The sequence below is a fragment of the Lepidochelys kempii genome, chromosome 2 (genome assembly GCF_965140265.1).
Source record: "Lepidochelys kempii isolate rLepKem1 chromosome 2, rLepKem1.hap2, whole genome shotgun sequence".
Classification (NCBI taxonomy): Eukaryota; Metazoa; Chordata; order Testudines; family Cheloniidae; genus Lepidochelys; species Lepidochelys kempii.
The window spans coordinates 188,865,149-188,889,987 of NC_133257.1; positions in this window are offsets into that span (position 1 = coordinate 188,865,149).

Below are 24,839 nucleotides of genomic sequence, written 5' to 3' on the forward strand. Positions count from 1 at the left end.
CTGGATCAGGGCCTATGGTACCTGTCCTTCTGCAGGAAGAAAAGCCTTTATTTGAATTTCATCCATCACATAGAACACATTTCTGTGATTTCTCTCTTTAAAGGGGCACTGTCAAGTGGAAATCTAGTCAACATTAACAAATGAGTTAAAAGCACTTTCATATGGTACTTCTACCCTTGAGTCTCCGGCTAATTTTTATGGCATTTACAGTTGCATTTTTTTGTTTTAAAAAAAATGTTTGTCTCTACACTGGCTCTCACCTCTAGTCTTTAGGGTTGCCAATGCTCCAGGATTGTCCTGGCGTCACCAGGAATTAAAGATCAAGTCGTGATGAAACCTCCAGAAATACATCCAACCAAAATTGGCAACCCTATCTAGTCTCCATCCCTGCCAGATCCATGCCAAGAGATTCACCCACCTGACCTCAGCAGCCTTGTATGCGCTTTTCCAGGTAAAGCCCACAGGGCTCAAGGGGTGACAATAGGCACCAATTCCTCAGCCTAGCCAGTTACCTCCCTCTCTTTCAATACAGACCGTGGTGAGAGGACTGTGGTGAGAGCTCTGCCAGGTCTAGAGGTGTGGGGGCTGTGATGTTCCCCTCTGGTGTTATCTGGACCAGTGATTTGCTAGGTTACTCCAATCCCTGACTCTGGGAGCCAGCCTTACCCCGCTCTGCTGTGAGAACCCCTACTCCTGGGCTGTTCACGAACAGCCTCTGGCATGTAAGCTGCTCCTTGGATTGTGCAACTGAATGATGCTAGCCAATATCTCCGGTCCCAGATACAACCCTAGGAACCACTGTCTTGCAGTGTCCAGTTATGCCTGCTGGACACTCCAAGCTTACATGAGTTCATCAATTTAACAAAGAAATTGATATGCACAAGGCTTGTTATCCCAAGGGGAGTCTCTGACACACTTCAAACTAAACACACTGCTTCAGGTAGAATAAACAAACAGATTTATTCACTATAAAGATAGATTTTAAGTGATTATAAGTCAAAGCATAACAAGTCAGATTTAGTCAAATGAAATAAAATCAAAACACATTCTAATCTGATCTCAACACTTTCAGTGCCCTTACAAACTTAGATGCTTCTCACCACAGGCTTCCTGGTTTCCCTTCAGTCAGGCTCTCCCCTTTGATCAGCGCTTCAGTTGCTTGGCAAATGTCTCTCCCTTTTATCATGTCCTTTCTTCCCTCTTGGTTTTGTGCCCCCACCTCCAACTTCAGAATCAGGGGAGCATTACCTGATCACAGTCCCAAACTCACCAAAGGAAGGGGGGTGACTCACTTGAGAGTCCAACAGGTCCTTTTGTTGCTACCTAGGCCAGCATCCTTTGTTCCTGTGAGTCTGGGCTGGGTTTGTCCCATACATACCTTGATGAGGTGTGAACTGCTCCTGTGCTCTTAGAGAGTTTTTGCCTGGGCTTATTTTAAGCCATGAAGACACATTTTCAGCCTCATAACTATATACATGAAATTATAACCTATAACATTACTATAACATTACTGTCACAACAATTACTATAACATCACTATAACAACAATGCTCAGTGCATCATGAGCCTTCCGAAGACACCCAACATGACAAACTTTGCATTGGAAACCATACAGTCATTTTATAAGGATGGACATGGGGGTGTAGGGTGTTCCCCCGAGGTACAGAATGTCACAGGGGCATTGCTGCAGAAGTGGATGTCCTCCCTTGCCTACAAAAGGGGGGAGGATGTGGGCAGAGAGGACACTTTCACACATGGATCAGGCAGGGGATAATATGGCCCCTGGTAATGGCTAACAATTTCTGTCAGCAACAAAGCTGCATCTGGTGGGGGGCTTGAATTCAAGATTTCTGAGTTCTACTCTCACCTCTTCTGCTGACTCAGACTGTGACCCTGGACAGGCCAACCTCTCTGTGCCTCACATTACCTACCTCCATGAGCATTGTGAGGCTTAAGTAACTAATATTTGCAAAAAGAACAGGAGTACTTGTGACATCTTAGAGACTAACAAATTTATTTGAGCATAAGCTTTCATGGGCTACAGTCCACTTCATCAGATGCATAGAATGGAACATATAAGTAAGAAGATAGATAGATATACATACAGAGACGGTGGAAGTTGCCATACAAACTATAAGAGGCTAATTAATTAAAATGAGCTGTTATCAGCAGAAGAAAAAAACTTTTGTAGTGATAATCAAGATGGTCCATTTATACAGTTGACAAGAAGGTGTGAGGATACTTAACATGGGGAAATAGATTCAATATGTGTAATGACCCAGCCACTCCCAGTCTCTATTCAAACCCAAGTTAATGGTATCTAGTTTGCATATTCATTCAAGCTCAGCAGTTTCTCGTTGGAGTCTGTTTTTGAAGCTTTTCTGTTGACACCTTTAAATCTGTTACTGAGTGGCCAAAGAGGTTGAAGTGTTCTCCTACCAGTTTTTGAATGCTACGATTCCTGATGTCAGATTTGTGTCCATTTATTCTTTTGCTTATAGACTGTCCAGTTTGGCCAATGTACATGGCAGAGGGGCATTGCTGGTACATGATGGCATATATCACATTGGTAGATGTGCAGGTGAATGAGCCCCTGATGGCGTGGCTAGTGTGATTAGCTCCTATGATGGTGTCACTTGAATAAATATGTGGACACTGTTGGCATTGGGTTTTGTTGCAAGGATAGGTTCCTGAGTTAATGTTTTTGGTGTGTGGTGTGTGGTTGTGTCCTTCAATGAAAGGTGCTATAGAAGTGCTCTTGTCAGCACTGAATTTTGAGACTGTAGCCTGCAGGCTGGTTCACCTCAGTGTTCATGTCAGTTTTGCTAAACAGACAAACCTTTATTTTTGCACAGGAAAATGCACTGGGGGTGTCATAGGGCAAGCCCTGGTAGTGCAGCTCCTTGCTTAGAAGCCCTGGATGGCAGCCATTCCCTTCTACAACCTACTTCCTTAATCCCTCCCAGCTTTGCTGCTTTTGCCACTGCCTGACCACCACCCATCACACCCGCAGCCCCAGTTCCGATTTAGGAGCCACACAGTTTATCAGATGATTTTTGTAATCAATTAGCATTGCTGCATAACGGTGCAGAATGTAGTACAGCTGTGCTGCATGAATAATGCAGTGAGGCCTCCCAATTTAAGTCTGATGTGGCACACAATACAAGGGGCCTTGAATATGACTGAGCTCATGCTATAGAAGGAAGAGGGAGCTAATTAGGAGGTCTGGCAGGGGTAGGGATCCTCAGTGCAAATACAGAAAAATCCTAATAGTAGAAAGGGGGAGTCAGCTGCCAACAGACTCTCCTTTGAAGATCTCAGAAACCTGATCTTTTTTCCGGCTGCAAGCAGCCCTCTTCCCATTACATCCTGCCCCTCCAGAGGGAGGGATGGAGAGCAAATTGTCAATGGCCTCAACACCTTCCTCCTCTCTCCAACTCCACCCTGCAGATCACTGTTGTTGGAGAGAGTCCCCCTGCTGATCCTGTAGTACCAGAGATGGGTGGCACGCACCTCTCCATTGTAACGTGTTAACCAATTGCATTTGTCAGTAAAGAGCAGCTAAACATTTCTTGTGGATCTGCAAATAACATCTGGAACTCTTATTTGCTTTCAGACCCATTTAATTTCCAAATATTCAGCGCTATAAGCATCTAACAATTCTCCATGAGAGCTAAATCCTGCATCTTCGCAGGGGGTTAGACTAGATGACCCTTATGGTCCCTCCTAACCCTATGGTTCTATGATAATACTTACAATAAAAATACAGATAGACTCCAATGTTTCCTTACTTCAACTGTCTGAGTCACATAGTATCTGACATTTGTATCTGATCCTGTACCTAAAATATGAAAACTGCCCCTCAAGGCCTTTACAAAAATCAGTATTACCTACATGATGGAGAGATGACACTTTTCCTTGCTCCCCTCCGCATCAATCTGTATTCACTCTTTTTGCCCCTTAGGGTATGTCTACACTACGGAATTAGGTCGAATTTATAGAAGTCGTTTTTTTAGAAATCGGTTTTATATATTCGAGTGTGTGTGTCCCCACAGAAAATGCTCTAAGTGCATTAAATGCATTAACTCGGTGGAGTGCTTCCACAGTACCGAGGCTAGAGTCGACTTCCAGAGCGTTGCACTGTGGGTGGCTATCCCACAGTTCCCGCAGTCTCCGCTGCCCATTGGAATTCTGGGTTGAGATCCCAATGCCTGATGGGGCTAAAACATTGTTGCGGGTGGTTCTGGGTACATATCATCAGGTCCCCGTTCCCTCCCTCCCTCCCTCCCTCCGTGAAAGCAAGGGCAGACAATCGTTTCGCGCCTTTTTTCCTGAGTTACCTGTGCACACGCCATACCACGGCAAGCATGGAGCCCGCTCAGCTCACTGTCACCATATGTCTCCTGGGTGCTGGCAGACGCGGTACTGCTTTGCTACACAGCAGCAGCAACTCATTGCCTTGTGGCAGCAGACGGTGCAATAGGACTGGTAGCCGTCATCGTCATGTCCGAGGTGCTCCTGGTCGCCTGTGTGAGGTCGATCAGGAGCGCCTGGGCAGACATAGGTGCAGGGACTAAATTTGGACTGACTTGATCAAGTCATTCTCTTTAGTCCTGCAGTCAGTCCTATTGAACCATCTTATGGTGAGCAGGCAGGTGATATGGATTGCTAGCAGTCGTATTGTACCATCTTCTGCCGGGAAAGCAAGAGATGAGGATGGCTAGCAGTCCTATTGTACCATCTTCTGCTGAGCAGCCATGAGATGTGGATCGTATGCAGTCCTTCTGCACTGTCTGCTGCTAGCCAAAGATGTAAAAGATAGATGGAGCGTATCAAAACAAGAAATAGACCAGATTTGTTTTGTACTTATTTGCAACACTCCCCCCCGCCCCGCCCCCGTCTAGGGGACTTATTCCTCTAGGTCACACTGCAGTCACTCACAGAGAAAGTGCAGCGAGGTAAATCTAGCCATGTATCAATCAGAGGCCAGACTAACCTCCTTGTTCTAATAAGAACAATAACTTAGGTACACCATTTCTTATTGGAACCCTCCGTGAAGTCCTGCCTGAAATGTAAAGCCTTGATGTAAAGCCACCCCCTTTGTTGATTTTAGCTCCCTGTAAGCCAACCCTGTAAGCCATGTTGTCAGTCGCCCCTCCCTGCGTCAGAGCAACGGCAAACAATCGTGCATCTGAGTTGAGAGTGCTGTCCAGAGCAGTCACAATGGAGCACTCTGGGATAGCTCCCGGAGGCCAATACCGTCGAATTGTGTCCATAGTACCCCAAATTCGACACGGCAAGGCCGATTTAAGCACTAATCCACTTGTCAGGGGTCGAGTAAGGAAATCGATTTTAAGAGCCCTTTAAGTCGAAATAAAGGGCTTAATCGTGTGGACAGGTGCAGGTTTACATCAATTTAACGCTGCTAAATTCGACCTAAAGTCCTAGTGTAGACCAGGGCTTACTGTCTGATAATTTGAGAGCTCTGTATTCGTTAGAACTGGTCAAATAGTTTTACAAAATAATTCTTGAGTATTTTCTTGAATAAAAGTGCTGAACCAGGTTTTCTGTGATGGGGGTTTATACCATTGCAAGTGTTGGATGACTCTTGCGTATTCAGGGGCAGTGATTATGAGACCCAAAACCTATACATATTTTTACTCAAGCCTTCATTCATTTTAAAAATTGTACCATAAATTCATTTTTTGTTGTTCTTTCTTACTCATTATTCATCTGTTTAAAAAGTGTTCATCAAGCAGAAACAATACCATGTGATCACTCACTAACTGGTCAAAGTGAACAGTTCACAAAAAACCACATAGGATGAAAATTATTCATTAAACTAATTTAAAATTATTCTCTAGCCAAAAAAAAGGGCTAAATTCATAACACATATTCGAATCAAATAATTCAACCCACTCTAATCTGAAAGATTTCTAGGTAGGCATCTGCCTCAGCCCAATAATAAAAACACTATCCGTAGCTTTAGCTAGTTCAGGATTATAGGATGTTGTTACAGAAAAGGTGGCACTAATAGATTGTATTGGAGCTGAGATCCAAAGTAAAGCAGCTGTACATCAGAGAGAAAATCAGAGCCAAGAGACTGATAATGAGTATGGTAAGTATTTTTTCTGCTTATGGGTGGAAAAGCCAGAGAAGTCTCTTTTTCAAGACAAAGCACATAGTAATTTGATCATAAAAGTCTCCTAATGGGTACTATGTGATGTAGAGTAAATGTGTTCATTTCAATACATTATTCCTATATCTCTGCATTCTTTTAAGAGTGCTCCACACTGTCGTGTGTACGTTATTGCAATGGTATCACTAAATGTAGGCAGAGCTAATTCACCTCTTTTATTATTACTATTGGTTTTTGTTATTCATATTTATATTGCAGCAGCTCCCAGAGATTTCAATTAGTGTTGGGGGGGCCTGTTTTGCTAGCAGTATAGAGACACATGCAAAGGCACTGTCCCTGTCCTTAAGAGCTTAAAATCTAAGATGACAAGTGACATACAAAAGGCAGGGGAGGAATATAATAATTATAGGCAGGGTGGGTAGCACCATATATTGTTAAGGTTGCCTGTTTCTTCTATAAGATCTAGGTTTCAGTTGCTTATAATTTTGCCAAAATTTAGCATTTGTCAATATCTCGGGCTTCTGCGATTCAGGGTTTATTAATTTCATGTCTCCCCGCCAGCTCCTAAGTGTAGGGGCGCCCAGGGAGCTCTGCACGCTGCCCCTGCCCAAAGTGTCGGCTCTGCAGCTCTCATTGGCCAGTGCGCAGAGCCGCCTAGCCAGTGCCGTGCATAGGAACCAGAGGGGGACATGCTGCTGCTTCCGGGAGCTGCTTGAGGTAAGCGCACTATGGTAATATAAATAACAAACAACAATAAATATGTTCTGGATTTTCCACAGGAAAAATTCTTTTGGAATGAGAGGAAATGTTTTCTGTCCATAAATCCTCTATGATCTCTTCCTTATTAAGAGAAACTCCAACTGACCGCTATTCCTACCTACATGCCTCCAGCTTTCACCCAGACCACACCACATGATCCATCGTCTACAGCCAAGCTCTACGATACAACCGCATTTGCTCCAACCCCTCAGACAGAGACAAACACCTACAAGATCTCTATCAAGCATTCTTACAACTACAATACCCACCTGCTGAAGTGAAGAAACAAATTGACAGAGCCAGAAGAGTACCCAGAAGTCACCTACTACAGGACAGGCCCAACAAAGATAATAACAGAACTCCACTAGCCATCACCTTCAGCCCCCAACTAAAATTTCTCCAACGCATCATCAAGGATCTACAACCTACCCTGAAGGACGACCCATCACTCTCACAAATCTTGGGAGACAGGCCAGTCCTTGCCTACAGACAGCCCCCCAACCTGAAGCAAATACTCACCAGCAACCACACACCACAACCACTAACCCAGGAACCTATCCTTGCAACAAAGCCTGTTGCCAACTGTGTCCACATATCTATTCAGGGGACACCATCATAGGGCCTAATCATATCAGCCACTCTATCAGAGGCTTGTTCACCTGCACATCTACCAATGTGATGTATGCCATCATGTGCCAGCAATGCTCCTCTGTCATGTACATGGGTCAAACTGGACAGTCTCTACGTAAAAGAATAAATGGACACAAATCAGATGTCAAGAGTTATAACATTCATAAACCAGTCGGAGAACACTTCAATCTCTCTGGTCACTCGATTACAGACCTAAAGGTCGCAATATTACAACAAAAAGACTTCAAAAACAGACTCCATCGAGAGACTGCTGAATTGGAATTAATTTGCAAACTGGATACAATTAACTTAGGCTTGAATAGAGACTGGGAGTGGATGTGTCATTACACAAAGTAAAACTATTTCCCCATGTGTATTTCCCCACCCCCCACCGCTCCTCAGATATTCCTATTAACTGCTGGCAATGGCCCACCTTGATTATCACTACAAAAGGTTTTCTCCCCCCTCCCCACTCTCCTGCTGGTAATAGCTCATCTTAAGTGATCACTCTCCTTATGATGTGTATGATAACACCCATTTTTTCATGTTCTGTGTGTATATAAATCTCCTCACTGTATTTTCCACTGAATGCATCTGATGAAGTGAGCTATAGTTCACGAAAGCTTATGCTCAAATCGATTGGTTAGTCTCTAAGGTGCCACTAGTACTCCTTTTCTTTTTGCGAATACAGACTAACACGGCTGCTACTCTGAATCCAACATTAGTAGGAGTCATCTGCCTTTCCCCTTCCATTAGGATGTTGGAAATGTTTCCTGTTGAAATATGAATCTTAATTTTCAACTGTTCATTTTAGAAAATGCTCAGTTAATGAAATGAAGTCCATATTTCAAGAGAGAGACACTGTTCAGTGATCAGTTTGTCTCCATCCCATTAAAAACAGCACTGGCTCAGTGTGGCCCTTAGATAATGGACATAAGTCCTTATGAAGTTAATGGTATTTATACCAATCTGAGGGCAGAAATGAGCCCCAAACAGGCCTGCCCACAACATTTTGGCACCTGAGGCTGGGAACTCAAATGATGCCCCCATGCCCCCTCGCTTAGGCCAAAACTTCGAAAGGTCTCAGTTCTGCCTTCTTCTTGTTCTCCTCCTCTCATGGTACTGCTCTGCTACCTACCCCAATAAAGGAGAACTAGCAACTTAAAATGCCTTGTTCAAAAATTTTAAGTAACACTTAACTTTCAAATGCCTGAACAGCAAATGTAACTTTTCTTGTCTGCATTGTAAACACTGGCATTTTTATCTGTTTGAATAATCAAAGTGATGCTTTCTGTGCCTTCTTGATTGCAAAGATTTGAACTGTTTCCTGCTGAAGGTCCACAGTCTGGGCCAGCTCATGCTCTATTGAGATGGTTGCCAGGCCAACCAGCCTCTTCTGTGTCATTGTGGAATGTAGATGTGTTTTTATTAAATTCAGCTTGGAGAAGCTGTGTTCTCAACTGGCACCTGTTACGGGAAGTGTTAGAAGTATGCGCAGAGCAACAAAAACATTTGGAAAGAAGGTCATCTTATTTGTGCACATATATTCCAGAACAGCCTTTGGAGTTGGATGCAAACTTCTATTTTCATTGTCTTTGGGGAAGACAAAGTTTTTCACTTGCTGTGGCCCATGCAGTACAAGGAAGTCCCTCAGGCTACTGCTCAAGTGGGTACACAGTCCTGGATCATCTAGACTTAAGGAACTAAACTGAGCAGCAGCTGTTTCTTGCGCCTCCACCACACTCTTCTCTGATCTAAACTTTTCTTCAGGAATGGGCATGGTTACACCCTTTTGAGATGGAGATATGGATGCTGCAGTAGCTGCCAGGTCACCTGCACTCTGACTAAGTGGAAGATCAGGCATCGCCTCACCACTTACATCCTGACTAGGGCTGGAAGGCTCACTGTGAACATTTGTGTCTATGTATCTCAGGAGACCTCCTTCCTGCTTAGATAGAAAAGCTTCCTTTGCTTGCTTTCTTTTTCTGAATGCTGCCCCAGAGGGGCATTTTCTTCTTTCCCTCATGACTGCTGTTCTGTGCCAGCTCTAGTGGCTCTCAACACTCAGTTGAAGGGGACAAATAAGCAGGCCGGTAGCAGGGCCTGAGTGAGGGAAGATATCAGTGTCTTAAGGGCCTAACTGGCTCCTACTACTTCAGTTCTTGACTGCCTGTTCTCCTCAAGTGGGTTCAGGGAAGCAGCAGGAAACTCCCTGAGAAGTTGGTGTTAATCAGTCCAGGCTCCTTGGGGTGCTAGAGAGGTACATAAGAGGCTCCTCCTCCTCTCTCTCCCTGCAGCTCCTGCTGCTTTCTGTTATTCCCTCTCACCTTTTCTCCTGCCTGCCTGTTATGTCTCTTGTGCCCTCCTTCCTCCAGCACAGCACTCCACCATCTCCGTGCATCTAGAGCAGAGAGAATACATACGCACCAGAAGAAGACACAATTTTCTACACTCTGGGTCCTAGTGGCAACCCCCCCCCCCCCACAGTCTGGAACCTGAGGCGGCCGCCTCAGTTCGCCTCATGGTAAGGCCAGCCCTAGCCCCAAATCTCAAACACGAGGAGACAGATCCATCCCTGCATTGGTACCATGGCAGAGGAGTGGTAGCTCACACTTTTATCTATCCAGGGCTACCCTAACTCAAGCCCGCACAGCAATGGCCCTTACTGGCTACTACAGCATTGCAGAATCCTGTGGGATCAGACCACACTGGCCTCTCCCTCTCTCAACCCAGACTGGGGCACCCTTTCACTGAGGGAAGCTGTTTGGGGAGAGAGGCCATAGAGTTGGCAGAGCCAGCTCTGAGGCTCCCACAGAGGACTGCCTGTCCCAGAAGTCTTTATGGACCCTTTGTGCTGGCAGAAAGGGGTCACAGTGCACTGATCAATTTTATTCCCCTATAACTTTTTTGTCCTTAGAAAAGTTGGGATTCTTCAATATCAACCACAAACTTCTCTAGAAGGCAGGCTGCCTAGAAAATAATTCCTTTCAATGTCCCACTGGTATTCCAGAGCACAACTATGATTGCTCAGGGAGAAGAGATTTACACGTATTGAATTCACTGTTATTACTCTGACAAATAGTATAATCCCTCAGAGCTAGTTCCTGCTTAATCTCTTCTCTATGTTTTTAATGACTTTAGAACTAGAGATAAGAGTAGTTGAGAAGATGGAGGGCCGCTTACAAGACCCTCCTTTGCTCTGCACTGACAGGCAGCTCTTGGAAAACTCTAGAACTAATGTACCAAACCTGGTTGTTTACTTCAGTATTGTAGTGACCAGGGCACACTCACTTAATGGGGAAGGAGTTAATACGAGTATATTTTGCGAGGATGCAGAGGAAGAAAAGAATATTTTCTTTTTGTGTAACAGATACAACTAATTTCTAATCATGCCACAGTCAGCATCTGACTCTGAATCATGTCTGATGCGTGAAAGCACCACAAAGGGAGGCAGGCAGGGTTGTAATCCTGAATAGATGGGATGTGTTTTCTGATCACCTGCAACTGGCACCAATTTTGTCTGGTTTTAAGCTATTTTAATGCCTTATCTTAAGAAGCCTGAATTTAAATTGTGACTGCTCAATGCTGACTGCTCTTGTAGCATCTCGCATTATATTATTCATGTTGTGCTAAGGTATACTGAAGTAATTGTGACATTTGTCTCCATGGGATGTTTGCAAGAACAAGATATCTATCTATGATTTTATACCACTCTGATCACTAGCATCTCTGAATGCCTTGTAAGTAAGAGAAAGTTTTCAAAAGTATCCTATATTTTAAGTTTCCTTCCCTCTCTTCTACATATGGGATTTTGTTGCTTTATTGATTGTGGGAAAGCACAGTCAACCAGAAGAGTTTTGCATTTTCCTCTACAGGTGGGAAGATTCGTGGTCATTCATTTTGTTGCGTCTTACAAGGCTATCCCGGCAAGCAAAGTTTTAATAAAATTGTGATGCAGTGACATATATTTCTTGAAATAAGGGAATGAGACATAACAGATTGGATCATAAGTTTCTCTGAAGTTAAGCCAGTTCATTTGTTAGCATTAGGCAGAAGAGCCTGTTAGCTGTAGGTTAAAGCAGAGACCTGAGGCTCAGGAAGTCTGGCTGCTGCTCCTGTCTCTGCCACTGACTCGCTAGGCTACATTTACACATCAAAAAGAAAAAAAAAAACAAATCCTGACAGTGAGTCTCAGACCCCAGGTCAACTGACACAGGCTCATGCTGTGGGGCTAAAACTAGCAGTGTAGGCATTCAATATCGGGATGGAGCCCAGGCTCTAAGACCCACCCCCATCGCTGGGTTTCAGAGCCTGGACTCCAACCTGAGCTCGAACATCTACATGGCTATTCTTAGTCCCACAGCATAAGCCCAAATCAGTTGATCCTGGCTTTGTGGCTTGTTGCCGCTGTTTTTAGTTCGTTTGCTGTGTAGACGTACCCTACGTGAATCTGGGCAAACCACTTCACTGCTCTTTACCTCAGTTTCCTGATCTATAAAATGCCATAAGTAATAACATCAGAGGAGTGTTTCTATTTACACAGTGCCGTGAGGTAGGCAGCTGGAAGGCATTCTAGAAAGGCAAATTATTATTCCCATAGCATTGCATCTCTAGGCTTAGAAAAGCTTTTCTAGCACTTCCAGAGGCTGTAGCATGAAGAAATCTGAGCAATTGTTTATTCCAGACTCTGTCATCATATTAGCTGAAAACAAGAACTAGGTTCTCTGACTGGTTTATTTATTGTCAAAACATATTCTACTACGGGGCACACGTAGTCAAATGTTTTCCCTTAAAAAAGAAATTCAGTCAAGTCCAAAACCTTACCCTTCTCTCTCCAGCACACATACATACCTTTTAGAATGCACATATCTTGATACAACATGCAATTTCCTTGGCTCAAACCCCCTCCAGAAACTAGATAAGATGTTTGATTGTATTTTATGTTCTGAAATGTCTGAAATGTCTATTTGTTTTTTCGCCAGCATGAGTATTATCTCATATCTATGCTAATATTGATCTGTTAGAAAAGGTGCCATGGCTTCATGAACCAGCTGAAATGCCTTGTATGTTTGACAGCAGAACCTTACTAATCATCACTCCCCTAATCTGCACACTTTATAGGCATTGCTGGAGTGAGTGGCCCTATTACGAAAACGTTTTTATTTTTACAAATTATTAACTGACACATTAAGAATTCTTATATAAGTAAAACTGAACTATATAATTATAAAAAGTAAAAGGCACAGTGTACATTTGATTATGTGCTAGCTTTGTTTTCTTTTGTGTTTATTCATTTAATGCCAATCCCAGCCAGACTAGCCATTAATTTAAATGGGCTCCCTATGATTAGTGCAAATGAGTTAGGTTCTACTGTAATTAAATTTATTATAAGCAATGTTACTTTATCAGTAGTGTGTCATATGTTGTGTGGTCAGCACATTTTCTTAAAGTATAATTAAAACATCAACATCCCATGGATTCATTAGTATTGAATGTTTGGGTTATTGGGGTTGTTTTAGCTTTTGTTTTTTTAATACTGACCTTTTCAAATTCCTACCCAGATAATGGGATCTGACTTCTAAGTGGAAGACAGACCTTTCAAAATGTTTCAACATAATAAGAGGTAAAACAACAAGAGAAACTGAACAAAGCAGTGACTTTGAATTAACAGGAAAACAGCTCTCTTAAAAACCATAAAAATGATCCTAGCTGTTGTCTAATGTGGATACGTTTAAAAAAAAGTCTGACTTTAAAAAATCTTGAGTTTAATGACATTTCTAAAATATTGTATCCTTTCTTCCAAGCTTTATTGTAGAGCCATCTATTGAGTCCCTAAAATACATTTAAAAAAACAGTACAGTACTTTATGTTTAAAATACTGTTCAAATGGATTGGAATTACAAGAAGTAGTGAATTAACATGTTTATCCAGTATATGAGGAACAAGACTCATAGCTATGGAAAGAGAAAAAATTGTAGTGAATTTTTCTCTTTCCACAGCTATGAGCTATGTATGATAGGTCTGTATGAATTATTCTGTATAGGTTTGTGGAACATATCCCGCTGTGGGAGCCATGTAGGATGGTCCTTATGTTGCCAGAAGTCCTGTTTGCAAGATCACAGCCTTATGTATGCTCTCCCCTTACTGACCATGCTTTCCTCCAGCATTATTAACAATGGAAGGAACTGGCATGTATTAAGGGGAGAATAGTTCCTTTAATCACAAAGAAAGCTAGATCGAGCCATGTATTTTTAATTTCCATATTATGTTGCACAGGTCTAGTGGTTCAAGCAACACATGAGGAGCTAACACTCCCAAGGTATAGTTTCAGCTCTGCCACTGGGTTGTGTGGTCTTGGACAAGTCCCAGACGGCCTGGTTTTCGGAGGCACTGAATGCTCATCAATCCAATTAAAGTCACTGGTAGCTGCTGGTGCTGAATATAAGGTCCATTTTCCATAGGAGAAAAAATCAATTTTCTCCACTAAAATATTAAACATGTGCCTGATACAACTAGTGTTGTCTGCCCTGGTGATTTTTCTTGGAAGTCTTGCAATATTTGATGTTTTTCTTAATGCTCCATATCATGAAACTGTGAGACTCTTGGCTTTCATTTTAAAAAATGAACTATGCTTCTAGCCTGTATGGTTGCAAAGAAAAGCTGAAAAACATGACCTGAATACACCCTCAAGGCTCTGATACCAGAAGGCAAAGAAAAAGAACCAAAATTTATTATTTGGGGGAAAAAAATATCTAATAAACTTTAAGTTAATCTCATGATTGTTTGAAGCCTGACTCATGATTTTTGAATGCTTGAGGCTGGCAATACACTGAAGCGTTTCAGATGTAAAAGTTGTTGCTTGCATCTTGTAGCCTGTCTCAGAGAGAGGTACAGTCAGACTTGGCAGAGGAAGCTTGTGTTCATTTACACCGGGTGACCTTAGGCAGATCACTTGAACTGTCTGTTCTTTGTTTCTCCAACTGTAAAATGGAGAGAATGATTCTTTACATTTTTGTAAAGTACTTTGAAATCTATGGATGAAAGTATTGTTTATTTACATTCAGGAAGGTCCTAGACATAGAAAGTGAATGATTTCCATAAGCACATTATATTGCTTTTCCAGTTCATTCAATTCTGGAATGTTATGACTAGTTTTTGGCTTTCAAATACTACGACAATGGGTGTGAGGAAGAATATATGTATATATGCATGCACATGTATACATAGAATGCAATAAACATATACTAAAAACCATTTGAAGCTGGTGTAGCTCTCAAATTTGTAGAGCTGGCTGCCTTTGTTGCATTCTCAGATGACAAAGCTGGTAAATATTCTGTGTCACTTTAAAAAGTCCAAAATTCTAGCAGTCTGTTGGCTAGTGAAAAATATACATTCAAAACATTATTGGTTAAAATGACGACCTAATGTTTGTCACAGGACGAACTAATGCCAAGACGCATACCTAAAATGAGATGTTAAACTAAGGTCCATTCAACCTCATTCTGGTATCTGTCCAGATGGAAATTAAAGATCTCGGTGGCATCTGAGGGACTGATCCAATGCCCATTGAACTCCATGGAAAAAACCCATTTTAGAGGATAACCCCCTTGTAACCTGAACAACATTCCCTCTATAAAACTGATTCTAGTGTCTAAGAGAGTTACTGCTGTCTGCAAAATGACTAATACACGTTGTATCCTGTATTTACCTACACAGTCACTGAATTAATTTTCTGTAACTGATTTATGCTTTGTACAGTATTTATGAAACCTCAAAAGAAAGTATATTAAACTAAATTTGACTCTTTCTGTTGGTGGTTCTACACAGTTCTACAGCTGTGGCAGTCACCAGGGATATTAGAGCCTGCCATAGATTTTATTTTTTTTTGAAGGATGATTTACTTTTCTCCTTCCTTTTCTTCTTTCCCCTACGCTTCTCCTAATTTCTTTCTGTTCTAGTATTAACTAGTGTGTCTTCTTCTAATGCACCATATCTGAGGTGGGGGTGAGGTGGGGGACAGAGAGAGAGAGACAGAAAAGAACGGAGTGGTAAAAAGAGTAAGTGAGAAATTTCAATATTAAGCTGTGCAGGGCAGGGATCTTTTCTTCATGACTGTCTTCAAAGCAACTTGCACATTGTTGGTGCTTTGCAAATAATAATTTCTAATGGAAGAGGAGGAGAAGGAGAGAGAAGGGGTACTGAGAGAGTGAGGAGAAAAGATAAGAGACATGGGTAAGGAGGACTATTCATAAATCTGAGACTTGTCACACTCCCTGAACAGAATCTATGGCAACAGGCTATTTAAACACTCATATAATCCCTTTAAAAAACCCTCTGGCTTGGATCTCTTACTCCTTTCCGGTGGGTCTGATCTACAGAGTTCTGATCCCAACTTTTCCAAAGTGTGGGCTGATGGGATCTACAGCTTTGGTTAGACCCATTTCTACAGTTCATCTTTTAAAATACAGGGTAAAAATGAAAGGTGATGGGAGAAGAACTTGACACCAGTCAGGCAGTGCATCTTTTTGAGTGGCTCCATGAATGTACAGGAAAATGAAATGAACACCAGTAAGTAAGTACCATAGGAAAATAATGTACTGCAATGATTCCATTTAAAAGAAAAGCATAAAAGACCAAGACCAGGAATTTGACTAAAAGCAGTGGGGAGATGCACTTTTGGTGGCCTGTGTTGCTAACAAGCATGCAGCTGCTTTCTGTACCAGTCTGAGCAACTTCATTGCTAGGAATAATGAACGGAGACCAGCAGGACTGGAACTCACAAAAGCATGGATCATAATGACTAACTCTGAGTCCAATTGGATGAGGCATAATCTTCTAGTCAGCCCTTCTAGTCAGACATTTGGGCTTGGGCTGAAGTCCAGGCTCTGGGAGCCCAGGCTCCAGTCCGAGCCTGAACATCTACATCACAATTAACAGCCCCTTAGCCCGAGCCTGAGTCAGCTGACATGGGCCAGCTGTGGGTTTAATTGCAGTATAGACATACCCAGAGAGAAAGAGAGAGTCTGTGAGCAAACTGAGAGAAACAGGGAGAGGGCAGCCAGAGAGACGGAGGGAAACCGAGATGGAGGGAAACCAAGAGCAAGTGGAGAGACTGAGATTGAGTAGGACAGATGTACAGGAGAGGGTTCCTGTAGTTTAAGACTGTCTGGACAAGTCAGTCTATGTTTGATGGAATGTTCCTGAGCATCCGTTCCTGAGCGTCAGTTCTGGTCACCTCCTATCATTGATTCCTGTTGTTCCAGAGAACTGAAACAGAATAACCTAAGGTCTTTCAGATCCAGTGGGTCTGGTCTAATGTGTATTCCTTACAAGCAAGCATCACTGGAGTTGAGTCCATCTCTTCAGGAAATCATGAGAGGCACCTCAGGCTCAAAGACTGACTTGGTGTTAGACAGTACCCTGTGAGACATTTGGGGAAAGGAGAACCTTAAACTAAAAAAATAATAATCATAATGCATAAGCTAATAGTCTGTGCATACAGAGATAGATATATTTCTTTATTTAGAGAGTTATATATAGTTAAGTACATTTAGTAGTAAGTTAAAATACATATAAATATATATATATATTTGAAGCAGTATACTTTTTTATTATATATATTCTTAACCTATTTAATGTTATTATAGGTATTTATTCTGTTTTAAATAAAATCCCTGTTATGTTAATTTTTTTGACAGCCAATTGTATTATCTTGGCTACCATTAAATAACCTTTTATCATGGTTTAATGTCACCCAGAGAGCAATGGAAAGGCAAATGTGTAAGATATCGCTCCGTGATCACATACCGAATGAGGAGATCATAAGGCATACAGAGGTGAATGATGTAGTGCAGGTGATGTACGATGCAAAGCGGAGATGGGCGGGTCATGTAGTCCGCAGGCAAGACAATAGGTAGACAACCCACATCAGTGACTGGATCCCCAGAGACCACAAGCGACCGCTGGGCAAACCGAAAACACGTTGGGCTGATCCCATGACAAAACTCTTTGGCCAGAAATGGAAAAAATGTGCTTGCAACAGAACAGAATGGTGTGGCGTGGACTTGCATTCGTGGAGGGACAGACAAGGACAAGCTGGACAAAGGTGACATGGTTTAACACCCTCCTCCCCAGCTCTCACCTGCCTACTAAATTATACCGCCATTGTGATGAGCCATTATTAAATCTTGGTCAGAGGTTTTGGGACTGGGTGACCCTTGAATGTATTTGAAATTATAACACTATAGCTCTACCCTGAGAGGTCTGTTTCCATAGGAAATGCTTAAAAACTTGGGAGGGGCAAGCTACTAACTAGATGTGCAAACAACTGTCTCTAGGACTTTACATTTGACTAAGAAACATATTGTTGCCATGCCTACCGTTGATATGGAAAATGCTCAGCAGAAGAGCCAGGAGTGTGCTCTCAACACTCCTATTAGAGATTGTGGTTTAGAATTATGTTGATTGAATTCTTATTTATGCTGTGTAATGTTTCAGTGGGCCTGCCAGGCAGAGGTGGGACCGTAATAGATTTAATGTTGGAGTCATTTTGAGACCCAGAGGTGTACTGTAGAAATTATGTGGGCTTTGGCCAAATTATATATGAGACACTGGGGCATATTTATTACCAGGTTTTCTTGTAACTTGCTATGTCTCATTAAAGTTTCAAAGTCAGAGAAAGACCCACTTGCTCATCTAGTCCATCTCCCTGCTAATGCAGCATTGTTCCCTAGAAAGTATGTTTGCTTTGTCCAGTGTAGTTTAAAATGTACCAGTTCATGAGTTTTCCCTACTTCTGTTGTGCGATTAATCCCCAGGCTAATACATCTGTCAGTGAGTTTTGCATTTTCTTTTTAAAATTTTCCTTTTTAAAATATTATCCCATTGCTAACTATCCCCACTTGGTGTTAATAACTCTTCCAATATACATAGACAGTTATTGGGTCTCCCCATATTAGTTGCTTAGCTGATCTATACATATTTAGGGCCAGACTGTAAACACAGTTACTCACGGTAACCTTACTCCACAAGTATCCCACTGAAGTAAATGGCAGTACACGTGGAGTAAGGTACTATTCAATATGAGAAAACATGTCACAATCCAACCCTTAACTATTTTAATCTTTCTTTACAAGTCAATCCACTGAAACCCCTAGACATGTTTTGGTCTTCACTTAACTCCCTCTTTCAGATGGTAATGAGATGCCCAGAAGTGAACTCAATATTATAAGTGTGGTCAAACCAGAGCTGTAGAGAGAGGAGCTATTTCTTCCCTTTTCCATAATTTCAAAGTCCCTGAATATGTAGCCCAAAATTTCCTAGCCTTTTTTTGCTCACTAATGTTTAATTTTCTCTCTTCTATCACCAGATGGCTTCTTTTAGCATTACTTTCCCCATTTCTTCCGTCCATTGAATAACTGTGTTCTGGATTATTTTCCCTAAATGTCTTAGTTTGAATTTCTTCAAGTTAAGTCTTTTTTGTTATTTTCTTCCCACAGGCCATATCATGTTATCAGTTATTAAGTAGAACTCTGTAAATGTGGATCATAAACTATGGAATTAATTTTCTTTGCTTTTTGAGGAGGAAGAAGAAATTGACAGTTACCAAGATTTCTCATTTCAAATCCCACTCTGCTTCTACAAACAGAAAGAAAAGGTGATTTTTTCCCCTAAAATATTTATTTAATATCAGAAATTATATTAGAGTCTTTTAGTTTCAACACCTTGAAATATGTTATTTCAGGTCACATATTTTCACTGATATTTACAAGTTAGAAATTGGCTGTCTACTACTGAAAGCCTTGTCTTCAAATATCCAGAAAGAGATCCATGTCAAACATTTATAAATAGTCATAAAAATACCAAGAAATGTGTATATGTTCTATGGATTATTTTGGGGAAGTTTCATGGCCTGTGTTATGCAGGAAGTCAGGCTAGATGATCAAAATGGTCCCTTCTGGCCTTGGAACAATGAATTATTAGAATATACAAGATAATTAATTGGCTAGCAAAAGAGCCAAGGGAGTTCTATTTGGGCACTGCCATAAGAATGGTGACTGGGTGGAAATGTGCTTTAGCAAATACGATTACTGTTCATTCATAGCCTATATGATGATACACTTTGATATGTTCCATGGCCTATATTTTAAACTTTATAGGCTAAATTTACCATATAAATTGATGCATCTTCAGTTAACAAGTGGAATTACAGCTGCTTACATGTGCAAACAATCTGGCCCCACTGCTTTGTAAGTGAAACAAAAACATGTTAATGTGAGTGTTGTTTGTTAGAGATGTACTATAGAAAAATCAGATTTGTCGTGCACAGGCTAATTCTGCACACATTTACGCCTGTGCTGTACGTTTGCCCAACTTTAACTGAACATAGTTTGGTCCACTGTGCTTGGATGTAATAAGATATTGGAAGAGCATAAAACTCATCAATTCCATATAAAAAAGCATACTAGCTGGCATCACAGTGTCTCCTACCTGGAATTAATCCAGAGGTTCGGACCACATGCTCTCATATGATCCAATTGATTTGTGTCCCAATTTCTTGTTCAACACTATGTATTATATGCCGATGGAAATCTCCAAATCCACCAATGCTACAAGACTGAATTAACGAGGTCTCAGATTGCAACCAAAATAAGAAATGAGTTTACATTTTCTACCTTCCTCCATGTAGGGACAGCGTCTAGCACATTATGGGCACTCCAGTAACAACAACAATAGTGAAAAAGAAAAAATAGATTATAGCAGTGAAACCTATAGGACAATGAGGGAACCTTAGAATGATCAAATGATGTAACTAATTATCAGTAGCAATTTTCAGGCTGAAATTTTTGCTTTGATGTAGTTAATTGATTTGTATTGCCATGCAGACATAACCGTTAAAATAAATCCAAACTTTACAAGCACATACATGCTATAGAACACTTATTAGCATGAAGTGTAATAATTTCAGCTAGGCTACACCTGTCAAAATAAATGAACAAAGTAAAATTTTTGTGTCATGATTATCAACTGATTTGCTAATTCACAAAATTTGATAATTTACAAAGGGTCTCACAGTCATTAGTGTGAATTAGATATATTCTCGTGTACTTAATATTAGCGACAGAGGAACTGGTACAGTAGGAATAAGAACTCCCAACCCAAATCCTCATCAGTTGCAAGTGCCAAACTCAAACCAAACTATTGATGGGCCTGTGAAGGGGAACTCACTGGTGGAACACCTCCTTGTGGCCTGGTATGGCATAGCAGCTCTCTCCCCATCAGGTGCCCCCCTGCTGACAGCCACTCTGGTCCACCTCTTCCCATGACTTGGCCCTCTGGCCAGGTCATGATTTAAGGCTGCTCTTTCCAGGGTAACAGAAAGTCCAACACACTGAAATCCAAGACCTTGTATCAGGTCTTCGGCCCCAACTCCGAGCCCCATGGTCCTCAGACCCTTCTCCCAGGGCTTTCAGTCATCCTTATCCCCTTCTCACGGGCTTCATTCCACCTTGTCCAATGGCTGGTAGGGGATCCCAGGCCCTCTCACTACACCTGATTCCAGCCCTGAGACCTAATAACCAGCAGCCTATGACTGCACTACCCATGCTACTGTAGCTACATTGCTATTTATACTCAAGCTAGCTCAGTGAGAGCTAGAGCAAGTATGTGTACATGAGCAGGGGCTTCATACCCCTTGCTCGTAGTGTGGACATAACCTCAGATGACACAGTTCTGAAAATGGCATCAACAGGTACTCTACACAAGAGCTCCCAACAAAGGGAACATTTTTCACAAGTGTCCCAAATATAGACCAGGCCTTACAGAGATAGGTTTGAGCTGCAAACTTATATCTGGGGTGAAGATTTAAACTAACCCAGTTTTCAATTTTTTCAAAGTTTTTTTTTAAACTATTTTATTATTTAAATATTTAACTTCCAACTTCCAAGGATTCCAGAACCAGAATCCTAAAATACTGTTGAAAAGCCATTTCAGAGAATAACCTCTTACCCTTCTCCTCCCAAAATTAGTTCTGGCTTAATTAGCTTATACAGCAGGAGATATATAACATACATCTTTATGGGTATCCTGATAATAAAGGGTGCAGAGGATATGGGATTTCTGTGTGTAGCCAGTGTCAGGAGCTATATATCACTGCGGAGTGCTTCAAAGGGACTCAGGGCTACTGTTAACCTGCAAGGCAAAGTTAGGGATGTGATATCCTAGAGAAGAGTGCCTGAGTGGTTGAAAGGCTGGTAGTGCCCATACCACAAGAGAGACTCCCTCTCACTAGAGGCAGGAGGTAACAGGGTGACTTGCAGTCCTGGGTGCCCTGAGAGCCATCACAATGGGTGCATACAAAAAAACCCACCCCAAATCTGAACCTGGGTTGGAGAAATGGAGAGAGATTTCAGAATCCAAATGTCACCTCTTGCCCTAACTTTATAATCCCTTATTAAACATATACCATGGAATTTTACAGTAATGCCCGAGACATTGCAGTAGAACTACTGTAAGATGTCATTTTAGGCCATTACTGTGGAATACTGAGCCTGCTCGTGTAGTCACTGTAGTCAATGGCAAAACTCCCACTAAAGAGCTAGTGGCTTGGAATCCCAGTAATCTCATTAGCAGGGTTGTGCAATTTGTGTGCTAATAAAACTAACTCCTGTGTATTGAAGTTGACCCCATTATTGCTGAGTTGCATTGGCTGGATGTAAAATGCTTTAAATCTATGGACTTACTCCTAATGTATGTTTTGTTGTATTAAAAAGTATGAGGTTTTGTTTTCATAGTGTCTTTTAACTAGTGTCTGGGGATGTATTGTGTTTTCTTGCCGATCCATGCTTGTAATACCTATTATCATTAATGGGAGTATTACCATGTGTGCACTGAGAGGAGAGATTAGAACTCTTTGTTATACTTTTCTTTATGCCCAAATACATAGTTACACATACAAACGACCAAAGGAGGATGGAGGGGAGGAGCACTGGGAACAATTATTTATATCTCATTTAGGTCCTGATATTGAAAGGAATATTTTCATACTGTATGTATATTGAGGCTACTTAATTCATGGTCAGTTCATTAAAAAGTACACAGGGTATGAAGGAGAGGACAGTGGATATATTTAACATCAGTATACCATATACTGATGAGATATTATGTCTCATGCTGAGTTCAGGGGAATGAGGCCTTGATCCTGCATGAAGCTCTGTACATACAGAGCCCTGGCCCTATTGAAATCAACAGGGTTTTGCATGGATTGGAGTCCACCTGCATGGAGCTTCTTGTAGGACCAGGGCCTGGGTTCTCTTGTATTGACTGACTCACTGGGCAAAAATCTCTTAAACTCTTTATTCTTTAGCTTTTATCCATTTGTAAAATGGTCATAATGCTGCCTCACTCACCGGGATGCTGTGAAGCTGGTAATATGCTTTGGGATCAGCTGATATTTTAATTGTAATTTACCAGACACCTTAATTCTGTATCTTTCCCTGACTAGCTAGTTTCTCCATTATTATTTGCCCTAAAGTTTCTTTGCAAAGAAGGGGGCAATAGTGCCACAAAACAGGAAATGGCTTTTTGTCCAGGAGGGGAAAGCTGTTTGAAAACATCCACAAAACTACATATTCTTCCTGGCTCAGACTAAAACCAAAATATTAGGGCTGTCAGTTAATCGCAGTTAACTCACACGATTAACTCAAAAAAATTAATAGCGGTAAAAAAATTAATCATGATGAATTGCACTTATAACAATTGTGACAGGGTCAGGCCAGATGGCTATAGGAGAGTAAAAGAAGGCAGATATATTAGCCCCAGGCTAAGTAGGTCCCTTTTCCCTGGCTAAGGTAACAGGGAAGGTTTTTTTGAAACAAAAAAGAAGTATATTTGTAACACTTACAAAGAATTACCAAAGGAAACAAAACAAACTATGCAACAAAACAACGCAAACAGAAGGTATAACACAGCAGCTTTCAGGAGGGAGAAGTGTTCAGGTTAGCCTGGGCCCAGAGCAGGGGGGCTTCCTCGACACTCGTGGTCTTCCACCCTCCTGAGTTACCTGGTGGCCTAGAGCGGGGGGCTTCCTCGACACTCGTGGTCTTTCACCCCCTCGAGTTACCTAGTGCCGCGCCCAGTGTCACCGATTATCCCTCTCCTGAGAGTGCCCGGCAAGATGGGCATGGCTGCGGGGTGGGTGGTTTAGGGGTGGGGGGGTAGACACCCATGTATTATAGGACCCCTCCTAGATGACAGTAATGATGGTATCCACAGTGGCAACGGCTGGGGCTGGCTTCTCTCTCTCTTCCCCTCAATCAAAGGGTCAGATGGAGGGAACCGAACGGGGTCACCGAGCAGAGAACCCCGGACAGCGCCCACCGCTCCTCGAAGGCGTCAAGGGAGTTGGTGGACGCCGCCCATAGGAACTCCGCCCGGATACGTGAATGTACTGAGGATCGGGGAAAGGCCCTACAATCGCAGGACGCTTCATGGGCCAACCTCCCCTCTCTGGTTTTATAAATGGCTGTTTTAGCCAAGGCTAGGAGGAGGTTAACCAGGAGGTCTCGCAATTTTGAGGGGCCATGGATGGGGAGTGTATAGATAAAAAGGTGAGGGGAGAAATGAAGCCAAAAGCACAATAGAATATTTGTGAGGAGCCGAAAAAGGGGCTGCAATCTGGCACACTCTAAATATAAGTGCGCCAGGGTTTCCCTCACATTAGAAAAAGGGCAAGTATCCGGGATGGGGGTAAACCATGTCAGAAACACGCCCGTGCTCACAGCTCCATGAAGGAGCCACCAACTGATGTCCCCAACGGGCCTCGGGACCACGGTGGAATACAGGCTGGCCCACCGAGGTTGCTCACCTCCAAGGGTGGCAGGAGGTCCTGCCACTTTGTATTGGGGTGGGACACCAGGGTGTGGGCATGAAGGGCGTGAAGCGTGAGTGTGTATAAATAATTCCATGGTGCGATTTGAAAACTGACCGGCTGCAGTTCATGCAGCCGGCTTGCAGTGAAAGGGTGAGGGGTTTGTTGGGATCGGCACGGTAGGGGCCCAATGGAAAGGTCTGGTGGGCCTGGGGTAGAGGATGGGCGGGGTGAGCCCTCGCGCAAGGCTCGGTTGACATAAGCCCGAGCAGCGGGGGTCAAGGCGGCCTTCACCTCCTGAAGTACGCGCCGGGGGGTAAGAGGGCTGGAGAGCCCCATGCACCGAGCGAGCGTCAGGGGATCCAGCCAGTCTCTCCGGTCGTAGTCCAGGAGGTCTCCGACCCTCATGACTTCCGCCAGGACCAACCTCTGGCGCACCGAACG